The 12,425-nt window shown below is 41.3% G+C and overlaps 1 protein-coding gene across 2 annotated transcripts in view; it reads left to right on the top strand.

Moving 5' to 3' along the window:
* NECTIN1 (nectin cell adhesion molecule 1) overlaps positions 1 to 12,425 on the top strand; it is a 489,765-nt gene that overhangs the window by 358,108 nt on the left and 119,232 nt on the right. The window lies entirely within an intron of this gene.

The raw sequence follows: 12,425 nt of genomic DNA, 5'->3' as shown, positions 1-12,425 counted from the left end.
CTTGTAGTGGTCTATGAATAGCTCCCTTTCTGCCTCCTCTACCCCCCAGCACCACGACCAGGAGACATTGTCTCCTTCCATCATCAGACACACTTGACCAACATGTGACCAGTTACAATATTGTCTGATTGGACATTAATTACGAGTGTATTACAGTGCATCCGGAAAGTATTCACAGCACTTCACTTTTTCCACAATTTGTTATGTTACAGCCTTATTCCAAAATGGATTAAGACCCCTTTCACACTGAGGCACTTTGCAGGAGCTATAGCGTTAAAAATAGCACCTGCAAAGTGCCCTGAAACAGCAGCTCCATTCACTCCAGTGTGAAAGCTCGAGGGCTTTCACACTGGAGCGGTGTGCTGGCAGGGCATCAGAAAAAGTCCTGCCAGCAGCTTCTTTGGAGCACATTAGGAGTGGTGAACTCACCGCTCCTAAAGCGCCCCTGCCCATTGAAAACAATGGGGAAGCGCTGCTATACCGCCGGCAAAGCGCCATTTTGCGGGCGGATTTAACCCCTTTTAGGCCGGTAGCGGGCATTAAAGCAACCCCGCTAGGGGCCGAATAGCGCAGCTAAAATGACAGTAAAGCGGCGCTAAAAATAGCGGCTCAGTGTGAAAGGGGTCTAAATGCATTATTTTACTCAAAATTCTACAAACAAAACCCCATAATGATTGGCAACGTGAAATATGTTTGCTTGAAATCTTTTCAAATTTATCAAAAATAAAAAATGAAAAAATCACATGTACATTAATATTCACAGCTTGAGCTGTTTCTACAACTTGATTGGAGTACACCTGTGGTAAATTCAGTTGATTGGACATGGTTAGGAAAGGCACACACCTGTCTATATAAGGTCCCACAGTTAACAGTGCATTTCAGACCTAAACCAAGCCATGAAGTCCAAGGAATTGTCTGTAGACCTCCGAGACAGGATTGTATCGAGGCACAGATCTGGGGAAGGGTACAGAAAGATTTCTGCAGCATTGAAGGTCCCAATCAGCACAGTGGCCTTCATCATCCCTAAGTGGCAGAAGTTTGGAACCACCAGGACTATTCCTAGTATTCGCACCTGAACCAGTGAACAGGGACACACCAGACCCCAGGCACGAATCCGCGGCCGCATATGTGTGAACCCAGCCTTAGTCAGGGAGGTGACCAAGAACCTGATGGTTACTCTGACAGAGCTCCAGCATTTCTCTGTGGAGAGAGGAGAACCTTCCAGAAGAACAACCATCTCTGCAGCACTCCACCAATTAGGCCAGTATGGTAGAGTAAACAGACGGAAGCCATTCCTCAGTACAAGGCACATGACAGCCCACCTGCAGTTTGCCAAAAGGCACCGGAAGGACTCTCAGACCGTGAGAAACAAAATTCTCTGGTCTGATGAAACAAAGATTGAACTCTTTGGCCTGAATGGCAAGCGTCATGTTTGGAGGAAATCAGGCACTGCTCATCAACTGGCCAATACCATCCCTACAGTGAAGCATGGTGGTGGCAGCATCATGCTGTGAGAGTGTTTTGTAGCGGCAGGAACTGGGAGACTAGTCAGGATCAAGGGAAAGATGAATGCAGCAATGCACAGGGACATCCTTTATGAAAACCTGCTCCAGAGTGCTCTGGACCTCAGACTGGGGCTGAAGGTTTATCCTCCAACAGGAAAATGACCCTAAGCACACAGCCAAGATAACAAAGGAGTGGCTATGGGACAACTCTGTAAATGTCCTTGAGTGGCCCAGCCAGAGCCCTGACTTGAACCCGATTGAGCATCTCTGGAGAGATCTGAAAATGGCTGTGTCCCGACACCCCCCATCCAACCTGATGGAGCTTGAGAGGTCCTACAAAGAAGAATGGGAGAAACTGCCCAAAAATAGGTGTGCCAAGCTTGTAGCATCATACTCCAAAAGACTTGAGGCTGTAATTGGTGCCATAGGTGCTTCAACAAAGTATTGAGCAAAGGCTGTGAATACTTATGTACATTTGATTTTTTTCGTTTTTTATTTTTAATAAATGTGCAAAGATTTCAAACAAACTTATTTCACATTGTCAGTATAGGGTATTGTTGTTTGTAGAATTCTGAGGAAAATAAAGAATTCAATCCATTTTGGAATAAGGCTGTAACATAACAACATATGGAAAAAGTGAAGCACTGTGAATACTTTCTGAATGCACTGTATTCATTCTAAATGAACCTGTTCATGAATGAACACACCTTTGTTATCAATTTGAAAAAAAGAATAACTGTTAAGAATGATGCCACCATTTTTTACCTAGTTACATACACACGCAGTTCATAAAACAGAACATAGACTGGTTATACTGTATACCCTGTGATCTACAAGAACGTGTCCTGTAGACAAACTCAATTCTGAGAAATAGCAAGAGAATCAAAGCAGTATTCTGACTCTATATATATTATTGAATCTAGAAAGAAATCAAATATTTGTCTCTGCCAGTAATATTAAGCTGATGTCAAAGAATCCATTGTTGTCTGTCAGCTGAAGACTACTGAGATCAATGTTTTGTCAGTATGCAATCTTTCTTTCTTGCAGTGACTGACGTGTATTATCAGTCTAACAGCTGATAAATATGTGTACAGTGAAATTAATATATTACTGATTCAACAGAAATGACTTTATCAAGACATCCTGTTATTAAAGTGTACCTGTGGGTGTCAAGCTATTAGACATGATAAGCTGCCTCTATTTCTGGTTTGCGGGCATTTCCTGGCATCTGCATGCATTTTTTAATTTGGAGACAGCCCCATTAGTGTATTTGACATATAACATACTTGTCTTGAGTGACAAGTGAATTACATACTGTAAACATTCAGTATGTCTAATGTCACGGCTCAAAAGAACTCCACACTATATAGTGATTCATTAACTGCAATTAAATATTGAAAAACTTTTCAAATCAATGTTTAAAAACCAAAACTATTATTACTACCGGTAAATAAAATGCCATATATTATGATACAATTAACTTACTTTGGCAAAAAAATGATGTGTGAAGTCTGTTTTTCTTGTGTCTATCTAGCAAGGTTGCTTTGCGGTATAAGCAAGGAAGCTGAAACCTCTGCAGTGTGTAAATGTGCTTATACTAAACAAAAATGCTGTACATACAAAAATATTACAACATTAGGAATACAAATCTAGACTGACAGATATCTTTAACAAGCAAAATGCCTAGCAAATAAACAGCCTATGGTCTGTAATAGTAGAAATACACTTAAGAGTTACTTAACTCCAGTTACTGTGCTCGTGATCTCCAGTGACAATGAGGGCTCAGTTGGTAGTTATTGGAGAATCAGGCGAAAGCATCTTTTTTCTTCAATGGCTGGTTACAGATGAGCGTCTTTTGGTGTTGATGCATTACGGAGCCCCCCTAGCTTATGCCTGACAGCCATTTATGTGTCAGGTTGTTTACCATAGTTACCAAACAACAGAAAACATACCTGTTTACTGTAGCTGTAGAGCCAATGGACTGCTGAAACTGTCAACAGTTCCCACTGTTTGAGGATAGCCTATGTACTCATTACCAAAACATTAATTAGAGAAACAGCCTCAAACTCAAACAAACCCTGATTTCTGTTCCTGTGAAAACTAGTCTGATGAAGAAAATAATTAATTTTATATATATATATATATATATATATATATATATATATATATATATATATATATATATATATACTTATATCAAACACAACAGAAAGTCACAACTTGAAGAGTGATAATAAAAATGCCTGGCTAAACAAAGTGTCTTTCCTAGCAACACTAATTAAATCAACATATGAACCCTTTAATTGTTAAACTATAAAGCAAACAAATACATATAATAAAAAGTTGGATCCGGTACTGTCATCTAATTGTAAATCATGCGTCAAATTAACAGGTTGACAATACTTTTAGCTGCTGGGCAACAATCAAAGTTACGGGTAAATATTTGTAAAATTAAGAAAAGTTTGATTTGAATAAAAAAATTACCAACATTTTATTTGTATGTTAAAAATCCAATATGCTTTTGTCTTAAGAGGGGCTCATCCTCTTACACCCATAACCACTATTACTCTACAATTAGAATTATGCTCTTCTACAAAATGGGGTTGATTTACTAAAAGCAAATATACTGTGCACTGCAAGAGCAGTGGCTCTAGAATAGATCTCAGTAAAAGGGGGAAGCTCTGTTCATTTATAGCACATGCAAGCAAAAATGTGATTGGGTACCCTTTGGAAAATTAAGCTTTACCTCATTTACTAAGCTCTGGAGCAACTGTACTTGCAGTGCACAGTATATTTGTTTTAGTAAATCAACCCCAATTTTTTGCCACATTGGCATTTTTGTTATTATACTATCATATGGATGATCTTAAATCTTATCTGTTAATGCCCAGGTTGTACTGAGCCTGGCACTCTCTATATGTATTGAAGTAGATTATGTATGTTGTATTTCACTTGTTAAATTGTAACACCTATTTTATAGTTAGATGGAATGAACTTCCATAAAGCTGAACTCTAATGCTTATAAGGTAGCTGTTTACTGATCAAAGGATTTATATTTCTATTGATCCTGTCCTTGGATTTACACAGCCCTGCTTCACGGCATAGCCCTTTCTTCAAGATTTTTTTTAATGAATTTGGGCGGTTGCTTATTTGGAGAATAAATGTTAGCAGTTGTGTATATGACACTGTCAATTATAACAACCAAAATTATGTATCTTTCTTGAGCATCTAGAAGTAGGTCCAGAAGTCAAAAATAGACAGAATCCTTTACTGCAATAATAACTCCTTTCTTCTTCTCGGGGCTGTTAGAGCAAAATATATTTGGGAACTTTGGTATGTAAATTTAGGAGGTTTGTCTATAGCAAAATGTGATTCTTGTACGCATATTATATCACTCTTAAATTTAAGTGCATCGGTCCAGAGGGCTTTCCTCTTATGTGGGCTGTTCAGCCCTTTTGTGTTCAACGATAATAGCTTAAGTTGTGACATAGACTGAGAAAGTAATGAGGAATGACATCTTCATGATAGTGAAGAAGATCCAAGATATTACAGTGCAGCTTCCCTGAGTGTAGAGGCTTCCATATGAGAGGGCAAGTAAGCCCTCTTTAATGTTGGAGGATAAGAATGTAAGCATATTGAACAATAGGTAAAAAAGGGACAACAATAATAAAAAAAGAACAGTTGAGATGCAGAAAAACTTGAGTGTGCATCAAACTGCACTTTAAACTTGAGGACAAGTAACAATTGCCTTCTGGAATGAAGAGTCCCTTGAAGAATGATAAACCTGAGAAGTTGATCAGTAACATCCTGAGGGAAGTAAAAGGAATGTATCTTTGGTGAAGAGGTAGGAGCTTAGCCTGGTTTGGAGTGCCATTGTTGTGGGATCTTTTCTGGAAGCGATTTCCAATGTGGGATATCCTCGTCGATGGGTAGTAGGCCCCATTTTTTCAGCAATTTTAGACTGTCATCAATCGAGTATATTGAGTGTGATGTGTTATTCTGATCAATGAGTAACTTGGTGGGGAATCCCCATTTGTAGGTTGTTGCAGTTGGGTAGAATTTTTGTAATAGAGTTCAGATTTTTCCGTGCTAATATTTTCCCTTGCGAGAGGTCTGAATAAAGGAGAATGCCTGCATAGGGGGTCTGGGAGCGGAGAGTGCTGGTGAGCATATTGCAACAGGAGATCTTTTACATGGTAGAAATGTATTTTTGCTAGATCATCTACTGGCAACTTTTCTGGTATATGTGAGGGCTTAGGCAGTCTGTGAGCTCTGTCAATTGCCAGTTCCTGATGAGGAATTGGGGGAATTAGGTTTGACATCAATCTTTTAAAAAAAAAATGTAAATCTGCATTCTTGATATTTTTCAGAAATCCCTTTCAATTTTAATATTGTTGCATCTAGACCTATCTTCAAGGTCTGCGACTTTTAATTTGAGATATTTTATTTCTTCCTCAAGCTCAAAATGGGCATTCACTAGGTCATTGTGTGCTTCTGTGAAGTCACCCATTTTGTTTTCTATATAGTCAACTCTCTCCCCAAATGCATCTATTTCCACATTAGCTTTGTTCATCTAGGACTGCATATATTGCTGAATTGCACCTCTTAAAGACAGTAGCATTTCTTTGCAATCAGTATCTAAAATGGGTTGTCCTGATGTGGGAAAGGCAATTAACTTGTCAGCATGATTCTTGGGAGATAGCATATCAGATTGATTAGATGATCCTCTTACATGCTCCTTGGACAGAGATATCCTTCTTTGTTTCACAGGGCTGTTGAAATCAGCCAAGGCAGAGTCACTGTTATTGTGACCTGCTGGCTCTCTGACTCCTCCCTTGCAGGTCTGTGTAGTCAAGGTTGTTTTCTAGCCGCTACAGGGAGACTCGGTGCTTCAGAGCCCTGTTAGACTGCAACCATTCACCTCCGTCGCCGGCCACGCCCTATCTGAAAGGACTCAATACCTGAATTTTTAACATCTACACATCTTGTCATGATATTATATGATATGTAACCAGTTTAATACATTTTTGTCCTGAGTCCCAAATTGAGTGACAAAGTCTAGTCTGGTGTAAGAGCTCAGCCTGAGGTCATTTGCACTACTTGTAGTATGATTTCAGAATAAACCAGATTACTGGATAGGATAAGGAAGTATTTTATAAATATATCACACACTGCTACATATATGTAGTAGGAAGACTTTTCAGAAAAAGAACTGTAGAACAGTTTTTCATATGGGGTAGTAATGGTACAGTAAAATCTAAAATCTATTTAAAAAACAACTAATAATAACCAAAGATAAGAATGTATCTTACTACACTTGGGGATTTAGGAAGGATGTTTCTCCAGTGGCAGAAGAGTTGCTCTGGTGTTTGTTTTTTCTTCCTCTGGGCTAAAGATGCAAGCCTTGTGAGAGGTTGCAAAAGATTGACAGCATTCATTTTAATACAGTTACGGACAAAAATATTGGCACCCCTGCATTTTTGTCAGATAATGCACCACTTTGCCCAGACAATTGTTGCAATTACAAATGTTTAGGCATTCTCATGTTTATTTCTTTTATTTGTATTGGTATGACACAAAAAAGTGGAGAAACAAAAAGCCAAATCTGACACATTCCACGCAAAACTCCAAACATGGACTGGACAAAAATATTGGCACCTTCTGCTGTATCACGGTCACGTGTTAGTTTACTTTTTGGGGTTGTATTCGATATGTGCAAAGAGAGATCACACAAATACTTATAAGTGTAACATTTATTAAAAGTAATGACAGGCACAGATAAAGATAAAGAAAATATGACAAGAATACTTAACTAAAGATGCTGTTTCCGCCATGGGTCCCCCCGTTAAATGGCATAACGCCGTGAATCAGGACCAGACACATGCCCACTGCAAGTAATATGACCTTTTAAGGAGTTGGCCAATTTGCAGTCACATGCCTTTGGTATGAGTCATCCAAAGTGATCATCCCTGTCTTGTATAGCCCCTTAACCAAGAAATGGAGGTTTAGTGAGCCACATTTTTAAATAAGGAAATATGTAATTTTAGGTTAGCTGTGACACGGTCCCTATGAAAGCATGCTGGATATTGCATATGACAGCCTTCTCCCTTGTATGCCCTGGGGGTGTAGAGGTACTTACACTGTACCTTGAATCTTGCTGCCTTGGATAAGACTGCTATTCAGGCGTCCTGCTGTACAGGTCTTGCCATGCTAGACAGGGCATCTCCTTGATGAGACTGAAGGGTAATGAAGAGCCTTCTCTCCAGCTTCCTCTCCTTCCTTTCCTCAGCTCCAGCCTAGAGGCAGAGCACCCCAACCCCAGGGTCCTCTCCCAGACCACATGACTCTAGTCTCAGCACTCCATTTTCCACCTGACAACAACAACCCACTGGCCAGGCTCTTCCATATTTATGGGCCTGTCTGACTACCCTGCCAGGCCTCCTGCCTGGGGATTGGTCAAAACTCCCATCAATAATCAGACTCTGCCTCCACTAGTTTCTAGAAGTTTCCATGGACCTCCAGAACCAGGGGGGGGTGATAGAGGTCTGGTCTGCAGAGCCTTCCAGCCTGACCTTAAAGTGGATGTAAACCCTTGAGTTTTTTCCCCTTAATGCATTCTATGCATTAAGGGGAAAACCATTTTTAGTGCAGCAGCCCCCCAGTGCCCCCTTTTACTTACCTGAACCCGATTGTTTCAGTGACGGGACAAGCAGAGCAGCTCCAGCCACTGTCTCGGGTCCCCATTGGCTGGATTAATAGCAGCAGGAACATTGGCTCCCACCACTGTCAATCAAAGCCAGTGACGTGGGAGCCGGGGGCAGGGCCGAGTCCTGCTGTCTGTGTCAATAGACGCAGCAGCAGGACTCGGGAGCACGCCTGCACGAGTACCCCAGGGAATGCAGGTCTCCATGGGAGCACTCAAAAAGAGGAGAAGCCAGGAGTGCCGCTGGGGGACCCCAGAAGAGGAGGATCAGGGCCCCTCTGTGCAAAACCCTTGCACAGAGGAGGTAAGTATAATATGTTTGTTATTTAAAATGAAAAAAAAACAAACCTTTAAAACCCCTTTAAGCTGAACCCACAGAAAATTCAGACTCACACAAACTACTATGAGTCAGCATAAATTTACCTTACTACACTGTACACTAGAGGGTACTATATATAGTTTTTAAATATTTAATTCAAATCTAGGTTTTATAAATAAGCAGTATAAGTTTTCTAAAGAGAGAGCATGGCAGACATTGATTACTTTCAGACTCTCTGTAAAATTTCAAGTCCTCATAGAGCTCTCACAACAGGCAGACAGGGAGGGGAATGAAAGGACATTGGACACTTCTCTTACTGCTCAGGGAAACCTGTACCAACAGAATATGTAAACCTCAATTGCTACCTTCTCATTCTGAAATTGCTAGTTGTTAGTGGCAAATAGGTACTTTACAAGTACATTTTCAGTGCAACTTTCCTTGCAAAGTGAACGGTCTATTTGCCTTTAAAAAACCCACCCCTTTGTCTCTAATACTTTTAGAGCCATTTACGCATAATATGTATGCAGATCACGAATCCTGCTTTCACACTGACTTTCCTGATCTGCACGCATGCTGGCCAACTAGCTTTTTTGGAGGTCAATGCCATCCAAATATATTTTTTTCTCTTTTGTCCTATAAGCAGAGTTTGCAACAGTGAAAATGATGCACAATAGTAATGTTCAGATTTTTTATTTAACTGATTTAAAGTGATTGTAGAGGTTTAAAAGGGTTGTAGAGACAGAAGGTTTTTTATCTTAATGCATTCTATGCATTAAGATAAAAAACCTTCTGTGTGTAGCATCCCCCTCAGGCCTCCTAGTAATAACCTGAGCCCCCTCTCCAGTGTCAGTGTCCAGTATCCAGTGATGAGCACAAGTGCCTTCGCCGCCCGGGACTCTCCCTCCTGATTGGCTGAGACACAGCAGCTGCACCATTGGCTCCCTGTCAATTAAAGTCAGTTAGCCAATTAGGAGAGAGAGAGAGTGTGGGGCCACACCGCGGCTCCATGTCTGAATGGACAAGCTGCTTGCTTGGGGGGCACTCGACAGAAAGGAGTGGCCAGGAGCAACGAAGAGGGACCTGAGAAGAGGAGGACCTGGGCTGCTTTGTGCAAAACCATATCACAGAGCAGGTAAGTATAACATGTTTGTTATTTTTAAAGAAAAAAAACAAGACTTTATTATCACTTTAAGGTTTTGTACCTTAATGCATTCTCTGCATTTTGAAAAAACCTTCTGTGTTCAACTCCCCCCAGCCCCCTCCCACAAATACATATCTACCTGAGTCCGATCTTGATTTAGCACTGTGCCCAAGAGCAGTGTTGCTCTTCTCTCTCTCTCTCCTTGCTGGACATGAAGGCAGCAGCAGGAGCCATTGGCTGTTGTCAATCAAATTCAGCAAGGAGGGAGTGGGAGGCGGGGCCTGCCACACTGTGTGTGTCTATAGACGCACATGACCTGGGACACAGCCCGACTTGGGATCAAGCCCACACGCGTGAAGTGGCTTCCTATGCTTGCACACAGAGAAGAGGAGGAGCTGAGATAACGGGGGACCTTTAGAAGATAAGGATTAGGGTTTCTCTGTGCAAAACTATTCCACAGAACAGGTAAGCATGACATGTTTGTTATTTTAAAAAATAACTTTACAATCACTTTAAAAAGAATTACTATTTTTATTTCATCCTGACCATAATGGATAAATAAATATAAACAACTACATTTCTATGCATTTTCTTTTTAGAGCAATCACCATGTAAGTACAACTGTAAACCACCTTTGGTGAGAAAATGTGTTTTTAAAGCCGTATTAAACCCCAAACCCAACATTTATTATATTGCAGCTTACAAAATTTTAGATATAATGGCTACATTTGTTTTCTGATTTTTACCTGGTGATCCATCCAGTAAGTCTGCTGTTTTTAAAGAACTGCAGTCTGCTCACATAATTTGTAATAAAAACATCTTTGCCGTTCTGAAGCTTCCCTCCAACCACTTTGCATATTATTATATATATACTATGACTCTGTAGCCCTCTGCAGCCCTGCAGCTCTCATTGGCCCTCTTATGACTCATCCCCTTTCCCTTCCTGGCAAACTCTCACGAGAGTTAGAGAGAGAGCTGTGCATGGTGTCATAAGCCTAGGCTTTTTACCAGACAAGAAACAGGAAGTGGGCTGTATAAGATATTTACTGGCAGAAAATGAATGTTTTACTATCCAAAGTTAAAACAAGGGCAGAAGATTTAATAGATGGAAATTTGAAAAAATTACTGAAGGTCTGAATGATCAGCTTTAATGTAGTTATGTAAAACCTTTATCCCAAAAGGAAAAAAAAACTGTTTGCTCTAAGGCCCCTTTCACACTGGGGCGGTGGGGGCGTCGGCGGTACAACAGCGCTATTTTTAGCGCTGCTGTACCGTCGTTCTTGCAGCTGTATTCGGCCGCTAGCGGTGCGGTTTTAACCCCCGCTGGCGGCCGAAAAAGGGTTAAAATCCCTCGTACAGCACGGCTATAGCCGCGGTATTGCCGCGGTATAGCCGCGCTGTCCCTTTGATTTCAATGGGCAGGAGCGGTTTAGGAGCGGTGAATACACCGCTCCTTCACCGCTCCAAAGAAGCGGTTTGCAAGACTTTTTTCACCGTCCTGCCAGCGCACCACTTCAGTGTGAAAGCCCTCGGGCTTTCACACTGAACAAACAGCGGAGGCTGTTTAGGGGCGGTTTGCAGGCGGTATTTTTAGCGCAATACCGCCTGCAAACCGCCTCAGTGTGAAAGGGGCCTTACTGATTGTAGCAGAGAACTGGCTATCTTACCTGCAGTGTTAAAAGACACCCTGCAACATTGTTGCAATGAGACTGTTTACCCTCTTGTGTCAGCTAAGACTCTGTGTCATCACATCCTGTCAGCAGAGTGATTACCATCAGGGAGCAAAGCCTAAAGGGAATTGTAGTTCCAAGACTCAAGTTTCACATTCAGATTTAACAGTATGGAACTACAAAAGACCAGCATGCTCTGCGGGCAGGAAAGGAGAAACACCATTTTGATTTTCTTAGGAGAATTCAGACAGCACAAGGCGGAGGAAAAGATCAGACCTAAGTGTGAGGTGACTAGTCGGGTCGCCAGGAGAGCCTGCTGTTCCAGAACATTTGTTTGGGCCTTGACCGCAGGATTGGGTGAGGGGGCTTTTAACCATTTGCAGGAAACAGGGATACTGCACCACAGAAGAAGTTAAATGGACACTGTATACAGACATCATTGCTGTTAGTCATCTTGCTGACACTTGTAGTGCCACAAGGCTAAAAGGATAAGGTCATCAATTTCCAGGGACATTGTATACAGACACAATTGTCCTTTCACCTTGCTGAGAACGATCCCGCCTTCTTCACTTGATATTCAGGGCAAGTTGTGTTGTTTGGCCTGCTATTTAGGAGTTTAAGTGCACCAACAAAAGTGGCTAGCTGAAGACACAAGTTTTATCTTTCCTTCAAAAGCACTGAAGCTACTAGTGCCATGACCAGCACACACATATTCAGGGCTCTGTATATGCAGCGAGTGTGTGGGACAGTTTATCTAGGAAATTAAGCCATTACATGTTGATTTCAATAAAGTATTTAAAGTTGGGCCTGTGGTGTCAGGGGACAGAAGAGAAAGGCCTGACACAAGGAGAGTCATTCCTCTGCTCTCCTCCTGCCTGGACTCATAGAGCTGCCCTGAGTAAAGGTAACTAATCTGGTACAGATTGCCATATTGTGCTTTATTGTTATTGAAGTGTTTGCCTCTGCTCTTGGGGTTATTCTCAGGTCTTGAATCCCCTGAAAGCAGCCTGAATATAGTATTGAGCTATATTGCTCATAATCTCAGTTATTGCTCTCCCAATGCATTCCTTGAACACATATATTGTTA

This window comes from Aquarana catesbeiana, linkage group LG10 (assembly GCF_042186555.1).
Source record: "Aquarana catesbeiana isolate 2022-GZ linkage group LG10, ASM4218655v1, whole genome shotgun sequence".
In the NCBI taxonomy this organism is placed as follows: domain Eukaryota; kingdom Metazoa; phylum Chordata; class Amphibia; order Anura; family Ranidae; genus Aquarana; species Aquarana catesbeiana.
The sequence above is the reverse complement of the archived record's forward strand: the minus strand, read 5'-3'. Positions and strand labels throughout refer to the sequence as shown.